Raw genomic sequence first — 15,123 nt, forward strand, 5'->3', positions numbered from 1 at the left:
GCGTGTTGGATAGAGTATTTTCTTTTACATGTGCTGAGTTCTTCCCTGTGAGGGTGCTGAGGCACTGGCATGGGTTGCCCAGAGCAGCTGTGGCTGCCCCATCCCTGGCAGCGTTCAAGGCCAGGTTGGGTGGAGCTTTGAGCAACCTGGTCTAGTGTGAGGTGTGCATGCCCGTGTCAGGGGGGTTGAAACTGAATGAGCTTTAAGGTCTCTTCCCACCCAAACCATTTTATTATTCTATGAGGTTTTATTCAGTTGAAATCTACTTTCTTCTTGTGTGACAAGACAGAGAAGCACTATCTCCTGTTTTATCTGTCTGGTTTATTTTCTAAAACATCTATTTCGAGCAGATGGAGCTACAAATGGAGCCATGTTTTACCTAAAGCTAGAGCACACCTTTCTCCAGTTCAGCAGTGCTGCTGCAAGGGTTTTGCGGTCCCTCCTTTCCTTTAGGCACCCGGTGCTGGGGTGTCCCCATTCAGAGCCCAGGCATGGGGCATGCTGTCCTGCCACCACAGGAGGGCAACCCAAGCCATCCCTAATGGCGCGACAATCTGTCACTTAAATTGGAGAGGTGTTTATCAAATAATTTAAAAGCCATTGCTGTGTGGATGCGTTTCTCGGGGTGTTTATGTTTTGTGACACAGCACAGTCTGTCAGTTGAGCAGTCTGGTTAAATGATAGCACTTCTGTTCCAGGATACACCTGCAGCACATATGTAGACTTCTCTCTTCTTTATTTTACTTGTATACATGAATTCCACATAAAACTTCAGAAAAGCCATATCACGTTTCTTAAGTGGCTCTTCAAACCAGCCCCTGACTTGCAAAATGGTAGTCAAGAAGAATGAGGGGATGAACTAAGGTGTTGGCACCTGCAGCAGCAGTTGGAAATTAATACCTTGGAGCCCTGTGTCCAGTGGTGTATGGCTCCCTAAGGGACAAACCTGGCCTGAAGAGTACATGGGAGTGCGCTGAGTGGGCTTATAGCTCTGCGTTTGAATGTGTGTATGCAATGCTGTATCTTTGACAACATGTGCTGTCTGCATCTTTTATAATTCCAGAACTTACTCAGACATCTGAATTGCTTCCCACCTCTTGACTGCAGGTTGATAGTGGTGCCCTTTGTGGATTCGTGTGGATAAATTCTTTGCGGTACGTAGTGTTGCTCTGCCTTTAATGTGCATACAGAGCTGCTCAGATAAAATAAATTCATTGTACCTCGCTGCAGCTGTCAGTGAAAGGAAACTGTGCATTTTTCCCTTGAGTGTTGGGATAGTTTTTCTCTAGCCTTTCTTTCTTTGAAAGCCCCAGTAGCGTAGATCTCTTTCTCTTCATGGAGTAAAAATCACTTTCTGCTTTTCTTTGTGTTCGGAATTATGTAAAGCAGCTGCTGAACATAAACATGCGACAGTAAATGCCATAGAAATGTATTCTACAAAGATTCCACCGTTAACCACACCAAAGAAAACAAAAATGCAAGGTTCTTCAAATCTATGTCACATGCAGGAAGTGACATTTACATTCTTACTCATTTAAAATTAAGCCATCTTAACCATTTTCCTCTTCTAAAGTGTTGACGATTTTTCCATTAGTTAAAGGTTTGTCTTGCAAGCCTTCAAGAATAAATTTTTCCTTTTTTTTTTAAAGAGACTTGAGCCTATTGGGCTTTTTGAATATGATAGTATACATGTGAGTGTAAGGACTGCATATATTTAATTGGCTATTTGAGAGCCTGTGTTTGAGAACTGACCTCAGAAGCATTAGGAAATGCTAGTCCCACTGCTTATCTTTACACTTCATATAAAGCATTATTTAATTCTTGGAAGAAGAGGGTGTTTCAGTCTTGCTCAGTTTCTTTACTTTGTTCTGGTTTGCTTTGCTTCTTGTTGGTGTTTTTCCTGGTCCACTTCAGTGCTGGAATATAGTACCAAAACAACTGTGTGGGTTATGACTTTTACTCCCAAGTTTTTCAATGTTTCATCATGTGGAAGCCTCATGTCGAGCCTCCAGTAAACAGATTTTCTTGAATCCAAACAAAAAGTGAGGGCCACAACATACAACCGGTTTTGGCTGTGAAATCAGGGTCAAAGTCACTTGCACACATCCAGTCCTGGCAGTGGTGAACTTGGGCTTGCCCAAGTGTTGATCTTTCCCACTGCTCCGGACTGAGCTTGCATCCCAACAACAGATGATGTTCAGGACTCCTCTGGATGGCAAGCTGAGCTGTCAGTTGCCTCCACCATTCCAGTTGTCCAAACAAGCTTTTTCTCCTTCCTTTTTGAAGGGGTTTTGGTGGAGTAAACCTCCATTTTTCCTTATTGTTTGAATTGCTGATCCTTCTGTGTCCTGATTGCGCTTAAGGTTGAACACAACTGTTGATGCTCTTCTGAAGCGTGAACGGACAATGCGTTTGTTTCATTTCTCAGGCATCTGCCAGGAGTATTTCATAGCATTGAAGTGTGGAGATGTTATCTCAATCACTTAAATGCTGTTCTTCAGCATTTCCCCATTGCTTGGGTTGAAAACAAAATACCAAATTTGAAGTCCGAACGCTCTTTCAAATGAAATACGAAATCGAATGTACTTTTAGCCAGTACAATTATCACAGTTGCTAATTGGTATAATTTTTATCATTACTATTGAATCATCTTTATTAGAATATATGTGCCTTTTATCTATCACTTCTCCGCAGCATTGTGGAGGAATAAGTCTTTATCTACCGTGCATCTCCTGTATATTATTCTGTCAGCCAAAAGTGTCTCTTTTGGTATTCTTGAAGTGTTGAAAGATTTTAAAATACAGCTTATTGAAGGAAAAAAAAATAATAAAAGATACTCTGTTAAAAAAAAAAAAAAAGAAGAAAAAAAATCTTGTTAAATAATTAAGATGCTTTGGGCTTTATCAGGATTGACAGTGTTCTTGCCATAATATACATATGCAAAAACTGTAAGAAGTTTAATATTTTATAGCAAGGATAATTCCAAAACCTAAATCTGCTGGCTTGTTTCTATGGTAACAAATATTGAAATATGTCTAGCCAACACTGTGCCCCCCCCATTTAATTTCTGTCTATGGGTTCTACGAATTCATTAAAACTGTAGAATCCTTTTAAAATTAGTACGTTCTGCTGTAAAATTCCCTAAGATTAATGTTGAACATAACTTTAAATTTTAACATAAACATTTCTTTGAAAGAGATTTCTTAGCAAGCAAGGGATTAGGGTTATAGTTCTGAGACTGTATGCACATTGATCTGGTATTTCTGTTCTTCCTTGGCAAGTTGAAATGTTTTTTTTCTCTGTGCATGACTGTACTTTAAAAAATGAAGTTTCAGTCTATGGATTCTGCTGAAAGTATTAAAGGCTGCTTAACTGGAATAGTCTGGTTGGAAGACAACAACGGCATGAAGTCAGCACCTGCAGGATTAAATTTAGTAGTCTGGACCTCTTGGCCAGGGGTAATTCTTAGGGATCCTATCGTACTCCTAAGATTAAAAGGATGAATTGCTGGGAGCTTCAGCCTTCAGTTAATTGCACTTAACTTTGTTTATTACAGAATATTTTCTAGGTATCTGATTTAAGCCATTTTGTGTCTGACATCTTCTGATTGTTTTCTTCTTTTGAGGGCAGCTTGGCAGTGTTGGGAAGTAATCCGAAATGCTGGCTGTGAGATTCCATTTCCCCAGTGGTAACTCAAACCACAAGCACCTAGTCCCAGCAGTAAGAGACACATTTTGAGACTTTGAAGTGAAACATCAGGTTGATACAACATTTTGCATCTGGTGACTAGCCAGTATTAGATGCAGCTGGAAGCATAAAGACTTCCTCCCTCTGCCTGCGGGGACTCTGGTTTCTGCTGGCATGTAGTAAAGATAATGAGGCAACAGAAAGAAAATTTCAGAAACTGAGATTTGCGCTTAACAGCTGTGCTTCAGGAGCCCATGATTGTGGACTAAATGCGTGTTTTCTCACAGGGCTGATAGCTTCCAACCTTTTTTCCTCGAAGAGACTTACAGCTGGGTACTTGGAAATCAGACCCAGCGACCTTAAACTGATGCCTCGAAGGGCAAGGAGGTGCAGATGGAACCAGTAACTGAAGTACTCAATAAAAGCAGAAGGTGGTGTTCAGAAAAAGTGTGTTTCATTCACTTGTATCCTTCCGAAGTAATAAGGAAGACAGAGGGATACTTCATGGGCAAAGTATCATCTCCATGGTCCTGTGCGGGAATAAGTGATTTCAGTGCTGAACTCGAGGCTGGCGTAGGCAGTGCTTTCCTAGAGCAGGGAGGATGGTAGCTGAGGCGAAAGCCTTTTAAATGTATATTTTAAATCCGAAAAAAAATTCTGAACAAAAATTTCAAGACTCTCTCTACGAACAAGGGAAAAAATTTTGCTCTTCTGTTTCTTGTGTTGAATGTGGAACGAATTATTTTTCTATAAAATAACCCAGTTTTCTTAAGTAGATACAAGAATGTATGTAACAAAAGGAGTTCTGTTTTGAAGCTTTCTCACATTGTATTGATGGGATTGCCATATATATTTTCAGGAAAAGTGAGCAGGATTGAAAGCAAGATTATACATGTTCATGGAAGCTGTGAATACTCCTGTTCCAGTATGCTTGTAATCTTTCGTAGGCAGAGCAAGGCTGCTTGCTACAGCACGGCCAGTTGGTAGCTGTCGGGAAGCTTTCACGATGGACAAATGTGTCCACACCAGTTTTTCCACCTTACTTTAAGGCATCTGGTATATATCAGGGTCCTACACACCCTTTTTGACTCTTGGAGCTGTGAAGTGAAAAAGCAACTTGTATTCTTTTGTGATCAGCTCTCATATTCTCATACAGTGTCTGTGCAATTAGACACATCAAATTATACTTTGACTCACTCCTGCAGTTTGAAAAAGTACTTAGCATCAGGCTTAGATGAACTGCTTAGTAAAATCCTGCAGAGAGTGAATGTGAGTTGAGGAGATGCACCCGTGAGAGGTAAGATGCCAGCAGTTATATGGTCTGCTTGGCACCAGGCAAAGGCAGAGTTCGAGCCACTGTTGCCACTGTTAACCTCTGTGGTGTTTGCACAGGACAGGAGACACTGGTTTTTGCAGACCTAATGTCAGTATTTCCTTTACCATAAGCAATCCTGTGGGAAGATGCATACCAGACGATTAAAAAATAACAGGCAGCGTGAATGCATGCAGAGAAAATCTGCTTTGATACGGAGTGTTTGTTTCCTGCAGGAGTTCTGCAGCCCCTTGTGAGAGGAGCAACAAGAATTTGTAGAACTGTATTCATTGCAAATGTCTCTCAGTGCTTAGTGCTGTCCTGAGAGTGCGGAGGGGTATTTTTTTCTGATAGGGTTTTGGGAGACCTGCAGTTTGGAACAGCAGGTGGAAGGTACAACTCCAGAACGTCTTCTATGTGATATTCCCAACCACAACATTACTGAGCGCAAGTCGCCCTTCCCTATTTCCCTGCTGATTCAAGATGCAGTTTCTTATTTTTTTGCCTCTGGAGGCAAAATTTTGAGAGGTCAGGGGCGACTCTGTTGCGGCTTCTTTTCTGTCCTCAATTCCCTATCCTTATGGCAGAGTGTTTCTCTCTATAGTCACTTCTGCCGTAGTGGATAAAGACAGAAGATGTTTAGCTTAACCCTGCGGCAGCTCAGACCTAGTGCTAGATTAATTAAAAAGTAGTGCTGTGCCCTCCACATTAGCAGAGCGTTGTTTGGGAAGGGAGCAAAGGGAGGAGTGCTCTGCACTTGGGGGCAGGAGGATTCATCCAGCCTGCTGAGATTCCCGCCGTCAACAGTAGAGCCCTGCATGTAAGAGGAGTGGGTATCAGCTCCTCAATCTGCCGCGCAGCTCCCCAAGCTGGGTTTCGCCTGCAGTGCTCTGTTTGTAAGGGAGTTGTTCCTCCACTGAGTGTTTTATTTTCCAGAGTTGTTTTAACCCCCTTTTCCATCCTGGGGAAGCAAAGCCCTTTGGCAGAGCGGCTAGGTAACAAAGCTGTGCGTTTCTCCTCCATGTTATGTACTTCATACAAGTTAAAAGGCTTGTTCTGCCTTTCATCTTGCAGACTGTTTTCTGCAGATATTTCCTAACTTTTCCCATGACGTTTTCGCCTGGTTCTTCAGAAGACTGCACGGGCTGAAAGAGACTATTGTTTCTGCAAGAGCGCAAGCATGTGCACATCGGCTAATCTGGTTGGTACAGGATTTCAGAAGTGGGTGTTGGACTGAGGAACAGGATTGGGATGTGTGCGGCTATGGATTCTTGCAAACAGTGTGCTCTCTTATTCTGTAAATAATATCACATTTCACTTTCGAGGTTCACCGTTCATGTTTCTCCAGAAGTTGAACTCTAGTGCCATGAGACGTAAACAAGGAAATGGTGTACAGGAAGATTGTAAAAGCTTTGGTTAGCAGAGCTTGGAAAGCTGGTTTGGTTTTCAGTCCTGTGCCTGGATAGGTATCAGCTACTTGATTATGCGGAGACTCAGCACATTTATTTTTCACAGACACGTTTATTTTTCACAAACATCTCAGGTTTAAAATTCATACTTCATTGTCTTTCTTGCTTTGTCCTTCCCCATGTTTGGGTTTTCATTTTTGAAATACAGGATAGACAAATAAGTACTTTTTAGCCTGGTGTTCAGGAGGCAGACTTTAGCAACTGAGTTGCATTTGCCAGCTCCTGAGGCACCGCAAGCTGAACCTCATTTTTACAACAAACTCATCCTGCAAAATAGTTTGCACACAAGACATGCTGGTTGGCTTTTTTTCATAGGATGTTATCGCCAGGGGCCAAAGCAACCGCTGGTGGTGGCTTTTGTTTTACACCCAGGATCTCAGAGGATGCAACCTTCCCGCAGATTTGTTTCCCCTTTTGGGAGCATTACCTGGATGATGATGCCAGGATAGCCCCAGCTTCTTGGTGGTGACCCAGATCTCTGCTAGCTAGGAGATCTCATTTCCATTGGGCATGGAGCAGGAACAGCAGCTGCATTCTCAACTGCTCCTCTGTGGGCATGCTCCTGTGTGGTTTCCAGGCTCGTCAGCAGCTTTGCAGCGCCTTGGCTATTGCTGCTGACGTGACTGGTGGCGAAAGGCGGGGTTTTCTTCCTCAGTCTGGTTTCAAGTAGGTCTTGTACAAGGGTGTGCGGCAACTCCAGAGTGTTTTTACATGCTACTGTATGTGTGTGTGTGAGACAGCATGAAAATCCTCAGGATTTTTTTTAGCAGTGACAACATTGTATAACTGGCAGTTCACTGTACCTCCATTTTAACACAGTTTCCTTGCTTGGTCAGGAATAGTTGCTGCTTGTGAATGACTCCTTGGAACTAGAGGAAGTACGCTGGGAAAGCTGGCACTTGCTGATAATTTAAGAATCGATAAGGATTGATATTGTGGTTTGTTGGTGGATTTTGTATGGCTGAGATGCCTTTTGGCAGATGCACAGGAATTCCCAGGTGATGATAAATTGACCATAGCCAATTTTGTAAGAGGATCAGGAAGAGAGATTATGAAGTAAGGAGGAGTCAGAGCTTTGGTTCCTTTTCATCTACAGGCTGCCTCATTTAGCAAAGAAGTTACAGTCTCACCCATAGCCACATGTGTTTTTAGCACCTTTGGACCAAACTTCTCTGTTGGCTAGCCTTGAAGGGTTTTTCCAGTGAGACACAGCATGGGACGACTAGCTTGCTTCACAGACCATCTCACTGCTTGCCCAAGTGGTGTTTCTGAAATTGCACCTCCTTTTCAGCAGCTCATGGGAGCAGTACAGAGCACTGGAACCAAACCGTGAAGCTGCCTTTTCCTACCCAAGACTCCGTTTGTGTTAGAGTCCGTGCTGCTATAGCCAGGAATATTTGAGGCATGTTTTTACTGACAGTTTTCTGCTCTGCACTCCTGGGGATTGGATGTAGGGCAGTTTAGAGGGTTCCTAACAGTGGAACTCCCTATTTACAGTCAGCGAGTTCTTCAGAGCCCTAAATTATTTACCTTAAAGAATTCAAGCCCTGAATTATTTACCTTCAAGGTCTGTCTTTCGGCGTTGTGCATTTGGTTGACTGTAGACCTGTATTCTGTTATGCACTATGAATGTCTAAGGCAGCGTAATAGCTAGGGCGGTTTCAGCTATTTGCTGTTAATTTTATTTTCATACACAAACATTACAATATAATTAAGGTCAGAGTGTGACTCAGTGAGATATAAAAAGGATTTGCGCAGACCTAATTTTAAGTCTTGTAGATGCATGGACAGGTTTTGGTTACATTTCTAAATATGTGATCACACTCTTCCTAGAAGTCCCTTGCCTAGCACTGAGCGTGTAGAGCTGTAGCCCTGGGCTGACGCCCTGTTCAGCATCTTGGTTTTCCCCCACTGTTTGGGGTTTAGCCCTGGGCTTTTATTTATGGCACACTGCACACAAACTGAATAAGTTTGTCCTTTCCTCACAAACTTGTTCTGTTTATCAGTGTCAGGCTTGAGGGTTTAACAAATGATTTGGGAAGCATTGACGCATCTTTACAGGGAGAGAGTTAAAACAAGAAGACAAAGGATCTTGAGGATCTTACAGCCTTGCTGCTGAGATGTCTGCACACCGTGTAGTGTTTCATGTGCTGGGAGTAGGGTTCTCTTTGCTGTGACTGTTCATTAGTTTTGCTTGAGAGAAGCCGGGATTTCAGGTTGGTTAGGAGCTCGCCATTAATGGCCACTTGGGAAATGCCGGGTTTAAGTGACTGGAGCAGTGCTGCATCGAGTGGTGTGTGAGCTCTCCAAGGCATGGCTTATCTGCCCGAGTGCTGAGAGGGGTGTCAGGGAGTGGCAGAGTGGCTGCAGTCTTCACTGTCAACATCTGTCAGAGTTGTCCTGCTCTTTTACCCTATAGCCCTGATGCTCAGCTCAGGTCTGTCCCATGTGCCAAGCGTGGCAGGAGAGGGCGAAGGGAGCCACTGTAGGCAGCGCTTGCCCGCCACATTTTCTTCCCTTTCAAGTGCGTTACTCATCAATGTTCTCTCTGTACACTAAAGAAAAAAGGCAGGAAGCAAACAAATGGTTAACAGTGTCCACCAGTGTTGTAGAGGCTTGAATATGATTCGTTGGCAGTGCTGTGGCTGCACAGCCACTGTACAGCTCTCCGTGCTGTGCTTTCCCTATCCTACCTCCAATTTTCCATCCCCATTAAGTGAAGTTTCTTGTTCTTATGTATTTTTCCTTGCCACCCACTAGCCCAGCTCTTGGCTGCTCTGTGTTGAGTGTAGATAGCTCCAGGCTGCTGGGGCTGTGGAAAGGAGGTCACCTGGAACAGGAGAGAGCTTCAGTCCTTGTCATTGCTTGGGAAATGGCCCAGCCTGGTTGGGAGCTGATGCCAGAGGCAAAGGCTACCTCAGATGTCAGGGCAAAGGCCCTGGGCTTGACCGTACTCTTTGCTTTGTGTGGCAGGCACATGGCTAGTCTGAAGTTTAAACTCTCTGCTGCTGGAATTTGTTGAGTCTTTCCAACCACTTTCTCAGGAATAGCTCGGTCAGACCACTGTGCCTGAAAACTTGCAACAGAACTTTCTGGCAGACATCCATGTTGATGATGGACAGAGTATGCCAAATGCCTGAGCCCTGAAACAGCAGAAAGGGTGTCACAGCCATATCCCATAGCCCATGCTGCGTGGCTGTGTTTAATTCGTGTGCCCTTCTGAAGGTGGGCAAGAGATCACATACAGATTGTTGAGTTGCATCTCCTAGTGTGGTTTGTTTTGTTCTCTTCCAGAGAAAGCAATGAAATATTGACATTCATGGCATTTCCAGTACTGAATATCCAGTGGCATTCTTTCTTTATTTATGATGTGTCTTCTGGTCATTCAGGGAGGCTGGTGGGTTTTTTAGAGGTCGTATCTTCAGTTGGGTTTTTACCATATGAGTTTTTTTTTCTTCCTTATTTAAGTGTGGAAATTTCTTATGTGAGGTGTACATTTTGGTCTATTGGTGTATTGGTAGGAGAATCTGACACTGAAACTTAAAGCTACTAATACGTGAAGTGAGGAGTAAACACAGACCCTCCCTTCAATAATTTTAAGTGGAGTTACTGTGGAAATGGTGTTGTAGGTGCAAAGTTCAGGGAAACTGTAGATTAAGTAATTGATGTAATTTTGCAAGTATTTTTACATTGCTGCTGTAGTTATTAGTGGCATGTACTGAAAGAAACTTAAGTAGCTTTCTCTTCTCCCATATTTCTGCTTTTGGTGCACTGAATGTCTGCTTGGCGCTGGTCCTGGTGCTGCCAGGCAGGAGAGGGCAGAGGATTTGGGTGCAGGAGAACTGCGTTGTCCTGCAATGAACACTTGCAAGAACTGCAAGTGATGGGCTGCAGTACCGTGGCTGCCCCCCCAGACTTTTCTCTGTCGCTTCTATTTGGTCAATGAGAATTTTGGGGAAAGGACTTCTTTCTTGTGTAACATCTTCATGAAACATGGCAGAAAACAGAAGACCTAAATATCCACTGGGGAAGCCAGCTGCTGTAACGTGAGTAATAGATAATTGTGCGCAATAAATGAATTTTCTCCTTTTGTGTTGTTTTTTCACACAGAGCGATGAGGCAAGAGAGAAGTTTTTAAAAACAGAAAAATGTGATTGTGTAAACATCGTTGTTGGCAGGAGGACTCGGTGGATTCAGGTAATGATGTGACACTGCTTTTTATTATGCTTTAAAAACTGGCTAGGGTTCAGGCTGACAGTGGCCCTTTGTCAGGGACTGAGGAGCAGAGGAAGGTGACAAGAGGTATAACAAGAAACGGTGGCTGGCTGTTACATTAATTCAGACCAGGCGATGGGGTGTGAGTGTTAGCGCAGCATGGGTGAATGCTGAACAGGACAGCGTTGCTGGGACTGCAGTAGCTTCTTTCCTTATGTCCGTCTGTTGAGTCTGAGGCTGTGAGATGGTTGCTTGGTTTTTTGTTTTTGTTTTGTTTTTTTTTTTTTCAGATGAGGTTTTTTTTACCCTAATAGATTCTCTAATTCAGCCTCTTACAGCCCCATCAGTGCAGGCAGGGAAGCTCCATGCCTGTTCTATGGAGAAAGGTCAAATGATTAGCTGTCCCTTCAGACTGCAAGCTCTGAAGCTATGAATATTTCCCTTGAATTCCCTCTTTTAAAAGGCTTCTGGATCAGAGCAGATCATTATTCACTAAAAGACCCAGACCTAGACCTTTAATGCTTTAGAGGACTACCACTGGTTGTTTTCTGTGGGTGAACAAAGACACACAGAAACCTAATGTGTGATGTTTAAGCGTGCTACTAATATGTTTGTAACAACCTTATCTTAAAATGGACTTTTAACTTATTTAGATCCTGTTTTGTAGGCAATGTCAGTTGCTAGCTTAAATGCATCTCTTATGTTTTTAATCATTTGATTTCCCTCACTGAGGGGGAGTGGAAGATGAAGTGGGGGAAGTTTACGGTGCTAAATTGCACTCCATGTTTGTAATTGGGGTCAGATCCTATCCTCAGACTTCCTAGGCAGTCCCAGTGAAGTCATCAGCCTTTTCACAAGCATATGGGTTTTCCTCTCATGTATTTGATTCCAGGATAAGGGCCTACAGTGTGCTTTTTCTGTGCACTGATTTCTCACATATATGAGGAGATTTGGAAAACAAGTATCTTTTTCGAAGTAGGCTCTTGGTTTCCAGCACTGATTGGAGAGGTTCTGCAGTATTTTACTGAGAAGCAGATGAGCAGAGCTAGATGCCTTAGACTGAGCTGGTTTTAACTGGCGAGTCCTTTGCATTTTCTTTGTTAGTTCCAAGTGGGAAAAATGCAGTTGTGGCTTTGCATTGCTGTTGTCATGACCAAGAAGGACGTTTAAAGCATGTGAATGGGTGCCTTAAACACCCATTTGATATTTCCTAGAGCCAGCTTCTTTTTAGTATTAAATTGCATACTCTGGGAAGATAGTTGCTGTATCAACATTGGTATAATGACACATTATTAAAAAATCAATATCGAGTCATAGAAATGAGTCCTGGTGTAAGCAGTTGGGTGCTTACAGCTGCGATTTGTATGTATTTGCAAATGTAATGGGCTTTTTTTTCTTGTAGCACTGGTAACTTGGATAAACACTGTATGTGTGACTCATTGCAGAGTATAAACTTATTTTAAAGGAGCAAGTGTGGGATTTGCTTAATATTCTATTGCTTGCATCCGTGAATACTTGCATTAGGTCATGATTAATCTTAAATTGGCCAACCTGAGAGGAAAATTATTGCTGATCTCCCATAGGTGACTTCAGAAATAAACAGAAGGATGGAAGTGCTTCAAAAACATAAATAGTAGTTAGAATTAATAAAATCATAAACATATGGCACAAGGTCTTTTAAAATATTACACTTGAAAGCTTTTTTTATAGTTTCATATAGATATTGTTTAGTTATCACATATTTAGTAATTATTTTCATTCCTTTTCTTTAGAGCTCTCTCATTCCATTCCTCTTTCTTTTTCTTTTTTTCTCCTTTTTTTTTTTCCCCCAGAATCGTCTGAATTTGGTGGGATTGGGGAACCAGCCCCCAATGTGCCTAGAAAGCCCTACTTGGAAGCAGGGGATAACACTGCTAATTGTCCTCCTGTTGTTAGGTTCATTCTTGAAGTCCTTCTGCAGTGTCGGCATGGAGTTGATGTAATCCAAATTGAGCATTCTCTGTGCGCATGTGTGCGTTGAGTGAGATGCAATGGGCACTGCGGTGTCTCCTGGCCTGGTCAAGAACACACCTGTGTTTTTAACATGGTACCCCAAGCATTGGTCATGAAGGATGCGATCCCTCTGTGTGTGTGTGCATGGGGGGTAGCACAGCGTAGCATCCCTGCTCTCCCTACTCTTCTGCCGTACCCTTGGTGGGGTGGCCCTGGTCCCCAGCCCTTCGGGCATTGCAGTGGGGAGGTAAGGCTGCTGCTGAAGGGGAGTGAAGGAGAAAGAAGAGGAGCAGAGGAGTGGGGGGCCGGGTGGGGAGGGGGAGCTGGGGAGGAAGACACAGCTCCAGAGGGAAATACTCTGTGCTTTGCAGTTGCTTGTGTGGATAGAAACCAGATGGTGCGCTGGAACACCCGCTCGCTTGGGCGGCGGCGGAGCCAAACATATGGTTAATGGTTAGGAGAAAGAGCTTTGCGAGCCAGGGCTTTGCTGACTGCCTCGCATTACAGATTGTTGCAGTGTGTCATTACATTGCCAAACTAAGTGCTTAATACCCGCTGCGGGCGCTGGGCAGGCATTTGCAGGGAGGATGCTGAGGCTCCCCGGGTAGGGTGGGAGGCTGACATCACGTGCGTCCCCCCGCCACACCTCCCCACGCCTTGTTTTCCTGCTGGAAATGCTGTAAATCTCCTCTTTTACAAGCTTAAAACTTACAGCAGGCGATTTTCCTGTTCTGCGTGTCTTTAATCCGTTTATTTCCAACAGCGTAGGGTTGGTTTTACCCCTTTTTTGTGCCTTTTTTATTTGGTCCCCAAGCAGCCAAGTTCACCTAGGCTGCAGCACTGCACTTACATGCTCAGCATCCGAAGTTCCTGCTCTGGGATCTTTGGACGACACCAGACCCATGTTATCTAAGGAACTGCTGAGCTCATTCATCTCCTTTTCACGGCCCGCTTCCTTTTATTTTTAGCCAAATCCGTCAGGCCTGACAGGCGGGTAATTTGAGCCAGAGAAAGGGCAAAGCTCCAGGTCCTTTCCACAAAGCTATTCTTCTCCTCCCTCCTGGGAAGGCTCCAAACTTGGCCTGCTCCAGGCAGATGGATTTGTTGAGTCATGTGAGATCATTTACACAAAAACACAGCAAGGCAGTGAAAAGGAAAAAAAAAAAAAAGGAAAGAAAAAAGAGAAAAGGTGAGGGGGGGAAGGAGAGTGGGAGAGCGTGCGCTGCCGGGGCTGCTGCGAGCGTAGGAAATGTGCTGCGAGGCAGCTAGACAGAGGAATGCAGCAGATTCATTCTTGTATAAGGTAATGTCTCGTTTACAGTACAGGGTGGAGCCAGCACAGAGGAGAAATCACTCAAAAGCAGATTACTCATTTAAAACAAAAATTCTCCTTATAAATAAATAATAATAATAAAAACCAACAACCCAAGCAACAAGCAAGCCGTGCGCACGGGTGCGCAACAAAGGCGGCGTTGTTGACAGCACCGGGTTACAGTAGCGGTAAACTCCGGGCTGGGAGGTTGCTGGAAAATGAGTTTGCTCTGTGATGCAACCAGAGTTTGCTTTGTCTGGCCGCCAGCGCGAGCGGGGCGGTGGGGACAGGGAGCCCGGCGGCAGTGGCAGCAGCAGTGAGCTTCGCTCCGTCCAGGGATGATTTCAGGCGATGAGGAGGGATGGAGGGAGCGATGCAGGATCCCAAGCAGGCAGGCTGGGTTGGGGTGTCAATAACAGCAAAAATGGGGATGTGTGTGCACAGAGGGGGCAGGGGAGAGCCTCTTCTTGTTTTGGTTTTGAACTGGTTATGGCATGATCTTCATTACATCAGGGAGTAGATTGCGTTTTTTCAGTTGAATGTTGATTTGGTTACCGTTTGCAACCTAAGCTAACCCCAGCATGTTGGTTTTGGTTTTTTTAAGTGGGTGGTAAGAGAGAACATCCAACTTGGGGCTTTTCAGATCTTGATGCATCCCGGAGAATTAGGTTGGGGTAATTTATGCAGTGTTCTAACGAGTTGTGTTCAAGCCTTTAAATAGACATGGACTGTATTTAAATATTGTTAACATAACTTCCAGTTACTCCAGTTTTCTCAGCAAGGCAATATCTGAATATTAGTGTTTTGTCCCAGTGGTGATTAAAAATCAGAGTAGGAGCGGAAACTGGAACTGGAAAGTGGCGGAAAACACGTGCAATCAAACAAGTCCGATGCAAAGCATTTCATTAACTTCTCAGCTGCAGTTAAGGGACTCGTGGGAGCATGTAAATGTGGGTTTGTATTTTAACTTGACCCTTCCCCCTGTGGAGCAGCATCTTCCACAGCGGTGTCCGCTGAGTTGCTTTCCTTTGGGGAGGGTTTGTCTGGAGCCTGTCTCCCTCTGCCTGACCGTGTTTTCTCCTTTTTCTCCTCCTCCTCCTTCAACTTACACCTTTGTCTGCAAGACAGCTAGCTTT

The 15,123-nt window shown here is 43.9% G+C and overlaps 1 protein-coding gene across 1 annotated transcript in view; it reads left to right on the forward strand.

Moving 5' to 3' along the window:
• Window positions 1-15,123, forward strand: part of BACH2 (BTB domain and CNC homolog 2) — a gene marked incomplete at its 3' end in the record, with an annotated part of 184,155 nt that overhangs the window by 32,524 nt on the left and 136,508 nt on the right. Inside the window, exon 2 of the mRNA XM_080614910.1 lies at window positions 10,579-10,665. The remainder of the gene's footprint in view (window positions 1-10,578; window positions 10,666-15,123) is intronic.

This window comes from Psittacula echo, assembly GCF_963264785.1.
Source record: "Psittacula echo genome assembly, chromosome: 4".
In the NCBI taxonomy this organism is placed as follows: Eukaryota; Metazoa; Chordata; class Aves; order Psittaciformes; family Psittacidae; genus Psittacula; species Psittacula echo.